At 45.7% G+C, this 10,355-nt stretch overlaps 1 pseudogene; it reads right to left on the reverse strand.

Moving 5' to 3' along the window:
• LOC144509695 (scavenger receptor cysteine-rich domain-containing protein DMBT1-like) overlaps window positions 1-10,098 on the reverse strand; it is a 391,264-nt pseudogene extending 381,166 nt beyond the window's left edge.
• Between the last annotated feature and the right edge of the window lie 257 nt (window positions 10,099-10,355).

Consider the following 10,355-nt stretch of genomic DNA (forward strand, 5'->3'; position numbering starts at 1 on the left):
TCCCCTCGCTCCTTTCGTTGTGTTACTGAAACCCACCTCTCTGATCAATACATTAGCCCCTACTGCCGATACTGTCTTTATTTGTGTTGGTCTCAATTTACTGCCGGAAATTATCTTTTACGTTTTTTTTTCTTCCCGTGAAGTCCCGATCTGCATCCCGGCGTCACTGTCAAATATCTTATCTACGTGCTCCGCAGGAAGAAGTAAAGTACATTCCCCAGTTGACCAAGATTACATTTTTCCCTTTATGTTTCTCGAAAAGTGACCTTTTTATTCACCTGAGCACAGAACCCCTACGCCGATGCTGTCACTGCCATGCCGGTTCAATGTGAATGTGTTGCAGTTCCGGAGATGCGTTTCGTTCACTTCATACCGGACATCATTCACCCACACAGGCCCTTTACCCTCTCCGTACTTTGAATTGTTAAAGACGGCTTCCGCTTCGCCGCAACCCAGCTGTCTACAGGCCACGTTAGCGTCATTCAGATCCCAGAGGCTGTCCTGCACTCTGCCCCAGGTGTGGTTGTAGTAAATCTCCACTCGCCCATCACACCGACTTCCCCCATTCGTCAATCTCAGTGCCAAGTTTTCATCTCGGCGAAGAAAGACATTTAGAGCTTTGGTTACAGTGCAGCAAATTATCCCGTATTGATGTCTGCTTTCACCAGTATGTCTCTGTTTGTTAAAAGGTGAAGAATGTTACTGACAGACTGTTCAGCACACACAGGCAGGAGGCTGAACAACCAGAACTCCTGCTCTGTATCTGAAGAAAATACATTGTTCAGCAGAGAGATAATACATATTTGCGGTACGCAGCGATGGGCTTGCATTTGGGCGGACAAATGTAGAAAAATGCTCATTAATCCCAGCACTACGTGTCAGCGAGAGATTTGAATGAGAGATATTGAATGATGATCCAGCTGAGGAGATGGTGCTAGAGGTTGGACATTCATTTCCTGCAATATGGGCAACACTTCTATAAAAGTTTATCTGGGCATGCTGGGATATGCTGCAACCCAACAAAGCAGGGACAGAGGTTATTCTGGCTGTGGGATTATTTGTCAGAAATGATAATTTGACACACCAAAATCACTTTTAAAGATGTTATATATTAAGAATCCCAGCGGAGATTTTTTTCAGGGAAAATATATTTCAGAAGCTTTCTGGTGTTTTCTATTGGGAGAAGGCAAAGGGGAAAGTTAACAATGGTAGGAATGATGCTGTTGTACACATGGCTTTCCAAGAAACACTGAAATGCCACGTTAGAGGCTTCACTGGTAAGTTTGCGTCTCTGAAATGAAAGGGCAATGGCGACCCAAGTACGAAATTGGCCTTTCGACAGGAAATAGTTATTCGGCCTGATGGGAATCTGTTACGACTTGCTGTATGTGAGATATGTTTAAGACATTGACTGTGGTGTGATGGGCAGGATTAAAATTTTCAAATGCCGCGCTGGTGGTATGCACAGAGAAATGGCAGCGTCATCTGATGTAGGAAAATCGGAATTGACTCATATTGGTGGGAAGGGAGACAACGCTTATTTTCCGCGAAGTCTTTCAAAGCCGCAGGATGTCCCAAAGCCCGGAACAGCCATCAATGAACACTGCGAATTAGTTACTTCTGAAATGTAAGAACGAGAGCAGCGAGATTGCAGATACAGAACACATGCAAACAACACTGTGATAAGTTTTAATTTCATTTATCGTGTCATAAATAGGCTTACATCAGGACCGACATAGATCATAGATCATAGAAACCCTACAGTGCAGAAGGAGACCATTCGGCCCCTCGAGTCTGCACCGACCACAATCCCACCCAGGCCCTATCCCCACATATTTAACCCACTAATCCCTCTAACCTACGCATCCCAGGACTCTAAGGGGCAATTTTTTTTTTAACCTGGCCAATCAACCTAACCCGCACATCTTTGGACTGTGGGAGGAAACCGGAGCACCCGGAGGAAACCCACGCAGGCACGAGGAGAATGTGCAAACTCCACACAGACAGTGACCCGAGCCGGGAATCGAACCCGGGACCCTAGAGCTGTGAAGCAGCAGTGCTAACCACTGTGCTACCGTGCCGCCCTTCCCACCAATATGAGTCAATTCCGATTTTCCTACATCAGATGACGCTGCCATTTCTCTGTGCATACCACCAGCGCGGCATTTGAAATTTTAAATCCTGCCCATCACACCACAGTCAATGCCATAGTGTCTTATGTGATGCTGAGAAAGGGATAATCCTCGTCTGGACACGGGGGAACCATTTTCTTGAGTTACTTAATGTAATTCGGATGGGTTTTTGTTTTAACCTCCAGATTTGACGGCGACTTCAAAATACCAAGGGTTCTACAAAAAAAAAAGTACCAGGTAGAAAATGCTCTCATTGGTGGGAGTATGGAGAGCGGGAAAGTCCTTGGAAGGGAGCGGGTCAGACTTAAGATTATTCACAAAATGCCAATGGTGACCGAATTGTAATCAGCTGCAACAAGTGGTTAGGTTTGGAAACGAATTGTGCGAGTGTATGGTGGGTGAAGCACAATCAAACCTTTTCAGAGAATTGAACAATTATGTGAAAGTAAAAGTAATACAGGTCTGTGAGAATATGCGTGGATTGTGACTGGGTGAGGTACTTTCCAATCAGACGGTACAGGCTTGCGGGCCGCATATATTCTTTGCTCACTACATCCAAGTTTTGTTGTTCTATGAGTGTCTGCATTGAGAGTACTCCCCCGAGCAGATTACACTGGCATCATTTTCATGTGAGCAGTTAAACAGTTCCACGGATGAAACCGGACAATCCCTCATCTTGGATTCATTCCCGTGGCATCTGTAGTTCTCCTTCCACACTGAGCCATTTCCCTTCCCAAAGGCCGCACCTCTCGGGATTTTCTCTACCACTCCACACTGAAGATGCTCACAGACCACACTGGCGTCTTCTAAACCAAAGTAAACCCCAGAGTTTTCCATGCAGCACTTCAACCCGGCCGGAGCACCTGCCCTTTCCACCAACCAATCGCACTCCATATATTTCTGTTTCAGATACAAACACGGACCCAATTCATTTGTACACCACAATCAGAAGAAGCACTTGTTTTGTAAACGATAAAACATGGTTTTCAGCTACTTCTGCAAACATTGCCCAATATTCACAAACGATCATTTAAAAACAATTTGAGATGATACATGAGGCTTTTACGAAGGTGCTCCCACCCAAAGCGGACAATTTATCCTGGAAAAATGAACTATTGCGATATTGCAGAATATAGCATCTTTGACAAGGTGCAGTGTATACTAAAAAAGCTAGTTAAGCATTGTATTATGATGCAGATTCAAAAACGGACATCAGCCTAGAGCAATACGATGAGCTGAAAATCCTGAAAGCGATGCAAATATTAGACAGAATCTCGGAATGGGTAATTAAGAAAATAATTGTCCTTCGAAAGAATATCGTATAATTACAGCAGATGTGCGGATTATTGGCTCTTTCTCCATGTATGGAAAACATATTCTGAATTTTTTCCAATTGAACTGTTCGTAGCCGTTTGTAAAACGTGCATTTGCAACTCTGATACTCTGAACACTGCACGATGATTGAAATATGAATCTCTTCATTTATTCTGTGCTCCATCCTCCTATTTAAAAAAAAAAATCACTTAAGAAGTGTCGCTGCCGCTCACTGGACCAAGATTTATTGCCCATCCCTCATTAGCCTTCCATGTAATACAATGGTCCCTTGAGAGTCAACCACATTGCTTTGGATCAGGAATACTTGCATGCCAGACCAGGTAAGAATGACAGATGTTAATCCCCAACTGACATTAGTGAACCATGTTGGTTTTCACAGCAATTGGCAATTGTTTCGTGAACGTTTAATTCCAGATTGTTTATTGAATTCAAATTTCACCATCTGCCTTGGTGTGATCCGAACCCAGGTCCCCAGACCTGGCCCTGGGTCTCGGGATTACTCGTCCAGTGACAATACATCTATGTCATTCATGGCTTGGGAGGCAAAATACGAAGACTAAGTAGCTCGAGAGGGACTACCAGATCAAATGTTTAAGAGAAATCGATGTCTGGCCTAAGCACTAAATCAACAATAATTATCTGCTAATTTCAGAAGATCAATAAAGTCGTAGACGTTTCTAATTTACAAATAAATACGAGTACTTTGAAACCTTATTCCTGAATTGCAATAAATGGCACTGAAATATGTCGGCCTGTTTAGATATGTCCGTGTCAGAGAGAAAGAACATTGTCATTGATTGGCCTGCTGAAATATTAATAAGGGAGTTTTCAAGTATGGTAAGTCTGGACACACCGGAACAGATCACACTGACATCGTTCCTGTGGGTGCACTCGGACCGATTCACTGGAAAAAGGGGGCAGTCCGTCAGGCCGATCTCACTGCCTTTGCAGTCAAAGCTATTGCTCTACATAAGTCCAGTTCCCTCCCCCAAAAAAAGCCCTGCATCTTACGGAAAATGATGTGGAGATGCCGGCGTTGGACTGGGGTAAACACAGTAAGAAGTTTAACAACACCAGGTTAAAGTCCAACAGGTTTATTTGGTTGCAAAAGCCACACAAGCTTTCGAGGCTCTGAGCCCCTTCTTCAGGTGAGTGGGAATTCTGTTCACAAACAGAACTTATAAGACACAGACTCAATTTACATGAATAATGGTTGGAATGCGAATACTTACAACTAATCCAGTCTTTAAGAAACAAAACAATGGGAGTGGAGAGAGCATCAAGACAGGCTAAAAAGATGTGTATTGTCTCCAGACAAGACAGCCAGTGAAACTCTGCAGGTCCACGCAACTGTGGGAGTTACAAATAGTGTGACATAAATTCTGATTCTAGGATCGCATGATAAAGACTCAGGAGGAAAAAAGCAGAAATATTTATGTGAAATAGTGTGACATAAACCCAATATCCCGGTTGAGGCCGTCCTTGTGTGTGCGGAACCTGGCTATCAGTTTCTGCTCCGCGACTCTGCGCTGTCGTGTGTCGCGAAGGCCGCCTTGGAGAACGCTTACCCGAATATCAGAGGCCGAATGCCCGTGACCGCTGAAGTGCTCCCCAACAGGAAGAGAACAGTCTTGCCTGGTGATTGTCGAGCGGTGTTCATTCATCCGTTGTCGCAGCGTCTGCATAGTTTCCCCAATGTACCATGCCTCGGGACATCGGAAAAGGCAACTCCACACTGAAGCTCAGCACAGAACACTCGGGCGTCATTCCAGTCCCAATCTGGGTCACACTCGTAGAATCATAGAATCCTACAGTGCAGAAGGAGGCCATTCGGCCCATCGAGTCCGCACCAACCACAACCCCAGACAGGCCCCAAACCCATAGCCCTATTCATTTACCCTAACTAGTCCCACCCGACACGAAGGGGCGATTTAGCACGGCCAATGCTCCTGACCTAACGCACCGCTGGTTTCTCTCGAAATATCTGGATATGCCTGCACCCTACCACCTGGCGATGGGAACTATCCCATGTGCAGCAAGCGGACATGGGTCGAAGGACATTTGGTTTAATTTGCCCAGGGAGTTTCTAACTGATAGGCATCAAAATGATCGTCTTCATTTTTTTTGCTTTCTGCGTTGAAACGTGTTGGGAATGAACGTTCTGAAATGACTTCAAACATAAATGAAACGATGGATCCCCAGATGTCTAAATGGTGATTGGCAAACAACACTCGAGCTCCCATTGAGAGTCCATGTGCACAGGTCACTGAAATGTAAAGACTAGATGCAAAACGTACTCAAAAATCCTCAGAAATTTTCGCATTTCTATTTAGACGGTTAGAATATGAAAGGGGAACAGATTCTGCTTCAAGTTTCAAGATCTTTGGTCAGTCCATATCTGGAATGGGATGAAGAGTTCAGGGAACTGCATCCTGGAAAGGATCTGCTGTTCTGGAAAATAGTCCAGTGAGAGTGTCCCAGGCTATTGGTTACTGAGTCTAGACAACATCTGTGGGAGGCGAGGGAAGAGATTGCAGAGCCTCTGGCGATGATCTTTGCGTCGTCGATTGAGACGGGAGAGGTGCCGGAGAATTGGAGGATTGTGGATGTGGTTGCTATTTTCAAGAAGGGGAATAGGGATAGCCCAGAAAATTACCGACCGGTGAGTCTAACCTCAGTGGTTGGTAAGCTGATGGAGAAGCTCCTCAGGGACAGGATTTATGCGCATTTAGAGAGGTTCAGTCTGCTCAAGAATACTCAGCACGGCTTTGTCAAAGGCAGATCGTGCCTTACGAGCCTGGTGGAGTTCTTCGAAAATGTGACTAAACACATTGACGAAGAGAAAGCGGTAGATGTGGTTTATATGGATTTTAGCAAGGCGTTCGATAAGGTCCCCCATGCAAGGCTTCTAGAAAAAGTGAGAGGGCATGGATCCAAGGGGCTGCTGCCCTGTGGATCCAGAAATGGCTTGCCCAAAGGAGGCAGAGAGTGTGTATAGATGGGTCTTTTTCTAAATGGAGGTCGGTCACCAGTGGTGTGCCCCAGGGATCTGTTCTGGGATCCTTGCTGTTTGTCATTTTCATAAATGACGTGGATGAGGAAGTGGAGGGATGGGTTGGTAAGTTTGCCGACGACACTATGGTTGGTGGGGTTGTGGATAGTCTGGAGGGATGTCAGAAGTTACAGAGGGACATAGATAGGGTGCAAGACTGGGCGGAGAACTGGCAGATGGACTTCAACCCTGATAAATGCGTAGTGGTCCATTCTGGCAGGTCAAATGGGATGAAGGAGTACAATATAAAGGGAAAGACTCTTAGTACTGTAGAAGATCAGAAGGACCTTGGGGTCCGAGTCCATAGGACTCTAAAATCGGTCCGCAGGTGGAGGAGGTGGTTAAGAAGGCGTATGGTGTGCTGGCCTTTATGAATCGAGGGTTTGAGTTCGGAGTCTGGGGATAATGATGCAGCTATATAAGACCCTCGTCAGACCCTACTTGGAGTACTGTGCTCAGTTTTGGTCGCCTCATTACAGGAAGGATGTGGAAATGATTGACAGGGTGCAGAGGAGATTTACAAGGATGTTGCCTGGATTGAGTGGCATGCCTTATGAGGATAGGCTGAGGCAGCTCGGTCTTTTCTCCTTGGAGAGACGGAGGATGAGAGGAGACCTAATAGAGGTATATAAGATGTTGAGAGGCATAGATCGGGTGGACTCTCAGAGGCTTTTTCCCAGGTTGGAAATGGCTGCTACGAGAGGACACAGATTTAAGGTGCTGGGGCGTAGGTAGAGGGGAAATGTTCGGGGGAAGTTTTTCACACAGAGGGTAGTGGGCGAGTGGAATCGGCTGCCATCAGTGGTGGTGGAGGGAAACTCAAGAGGGACTTTTAAGAGACTCCTGGATGAGTACATGGGACTTAATTGCATGGAGGGTTATAGGAAGGCCAAGAAGGCCGAAGGGCCCGTTTGCGCTGTAGTTATTCTATGTTTCTATGTTTCTATCTCCTTCTATCAGTTTATACTGTGTGAAATCTGCCTGAAGCTGCAGCAACTTTAAATGTTAAAACAACTAATCTTCCTTCATTTTGTTCTGGCGAAAGTGTCGAATGCTGCACAATTGTTTGAAATACAACCTACTGAACAAATTGATGCAGCACAATTTATTCAAATGCAACGGAATACTCTCCAAATCTCATTTCTGAATCTCCCCCTGACAGACTCTAAAGGTAAACTCGTCCGAAAAACAATAACACGAGAGTAGAACATAGAGGAACAGTTGGTATTCATTAGATTCAGGGTGTGAGAGAGAGATATGTTTCCAAAAAGTATCAAGCATATTGAGAAGAGACTTTACATAACAGCTATTAAAACGACACGCCTGGAGAGACAGGAGTTATCCAGACAGCCCCCTCTCACACAAAATCAGGAAATGTTGGAACAATTGAGCAGCGTGGCAGTATTTGTGGCGAGAGAAGAATAGAGGGAAGTTTCCACTCCGCATGACGCTCCTCCAGACCCTTCTCATCCTCATTCTGCTCTTGGAACACCTTCAATCTGACCAGTGATTGCTGCTCTGAAAGTAGCCGCAGTGACTGGATAAGCGTCTATAGCCTCGGCAATCAATGGTCAGTAAATGTCAAAACACATGGACCGAGACACCCGGATTTAATTCAGCGACAGCCGCCAATTCAGACGGAGTGCAGAATGATCCCCTTAATTGTACTTACAGACACATCCAGCCGATCAAAGCATGCCCGACGTTTTGACTCTGCACAGGCAAGATCGGGACACATTAACACGACCGGGAATCCGTGGAACCCCCCAACCCCAGGTCTGTCAGCGACCCCCCCCCCCCCCGCCCACCGTGGTAGCTGACAGGTCCTTCTATGTCTCGAGGTGTGTAGTTGTGTCGGCAGAGGCATTGGGAGAGGGGTGGTGGTGAAGAGCTCTAAGGGTTGGGGGATCGGGATACCTCCGACCGTATCTCTGGGGGTCGAACCACATTTTATCTGAAGGTACAATTTCCAGACTCCGATGCAAAAAATAGGCATTAAGTCTCAGACGAGTTGGAGTTAAGTTAAAATAGCAGAATAAATCAAACGCTGCAGACAAATGAAGATACACGATTGCTCAGCAGAAGCCTGATTGTTGTCTAGGATTTGCTCCGTGTGGCCCTCGAATGCTTCATTATTTGTTGAATGGTGATCGGAGCTGAACAGTGAGGAACCAGCTGCGAACAACTCCTCCACTGAACGTAGCTAAGAGCAAGCTCAGCTCAAGGACACAGCTGGCCTGTGTACGGTTGTGGTCATTGTTAATCACTCTCATTGCTGTACTTTATTATAAACTTAAAGCCTGGTGTTAATGTAACAACACTTCTATTTTCAGACTATTGAAATTATTCACCATTCTCTTTCTGACTGCGTACAGTCTGAGAATACTTCATCCGCCCTTTCCCGGAGAGCAGGCTGTAGATGAAGGACAGCTTTTTTTTTTACCTGAGCAAATCACGCCGGCATCACGGGAGTGGAAAAAGCCAGAGTGACCCCATGTCCCAGAGCCACAGTCCCGCAGAGCGGTCTCGTTCCCTTCGCACGCAACATATGACGTCACAATGGGTCCGGATCTTTCCCCAAAGTGAGCCCGGCGCGGTGCAGAGACCGCTGTCCCACAGCCCAGCTCCCCACACACAACACCTGCGTCCTGCTGGTCCCAGTTATAATCTGCCACTGTCCCCCACTGTCCCCTATGGTGAATCTCCACTCTCCCAGCGCACCGACTCTGCCCATTCGCCAGTCTCAGCTTCACCGCCTCTGTAAAATACAGAAATAAATCAATAGTTATTGGCCGGAAGATGCAGCAGTTCAGATAGGAATCAAGTCAAATATCGAGTGCATCCAGAACCTCAACAAACACTGGGATAATATTCGAGATTGCAAGTGGAAGCTGGAATACTATTTGGCAGTGGGAACAATCCGCGAATCGTTCAGAAGTTGGAAGCATTATCCGGCTGCATCAAGCAGGAATGTCGATAAGTGCGTATTTGATTGAATCGGCACAAGTCAGGACGGTCATGGTCCGTGGTCTTTCATACTGCCTGGACTAACATAGTGGAATGCTAATCCTAGGATAGATTCGATATCCAGCATCACTGTCGAACCAGGGCCGCCCTGCTGCAACCAGCTGAATTGGATAGTCAGGTAGTCTCCAGCCCTTCACGGGGCGGAAAGATGCAGCGAGACTTCGGCGGAAGCCTAATATGTCAGTGGTGGTAGGGGCAATAATATTGCACTAGGGATGTGATTTTGTTTCTCTAATCGGCAACGAGACCACTTTGCCTGTCACCCTGCTCCTCAGGGACGTAATTTAATGTCATACTGAATAGGGGTGCAGCAATTAAAGATTTTCAGGAAAACATTTCAAGAGCATTTCCCTTCACAACTGACATGCAGACCTTGAATGGAAACATTGAACACAAAGACACTGAAATTGTCTCAAGATTGAACGTTCAGTTTGATCGATTGGTGCAGTAAAATGTCAGATATGAACTTGGAGTGCGATTACCTGATGGATCAGCCTGACTGTTCCCTGGTCGGCCTGAAATGAGATGAATGAAACTGTCAAAACCACCCATTACAAACGATCTGTGTTATTTCTTCACTATATTATTTGCAAGCACTTGATGTTAAACATAAATATTCAAATTCCCTCACCCGTGATACTATGGCCTATGAATATTTTGGTCTCCATTCTATTTTCTTTTATACTTTTCACCATGTGTTACCGTATTCCCAAACTGGGATTTTTGTGTCAGTCAAATCTCCTAACCCATTTTTAGTCCCTAGTTTACATAATAGAATCAAAAGGACAGTGATTCTTATCGCCAGTTGG

This window comes from Mustelus asterias, chromosome 22 (genome assembly GCF_964213995.1).
Source record: "Mustelus asterias chromosome 22, sMusAst1.hap1.1, whole genome shotgun sequence".
In the NCBI taxonomy this organism is placed as follows: Eukaryota; Metazoa; Chordata; class Chondrichthyes; order Carcharhiniformes; family Triakidae; genus Mustelus; species Mustelus asterias.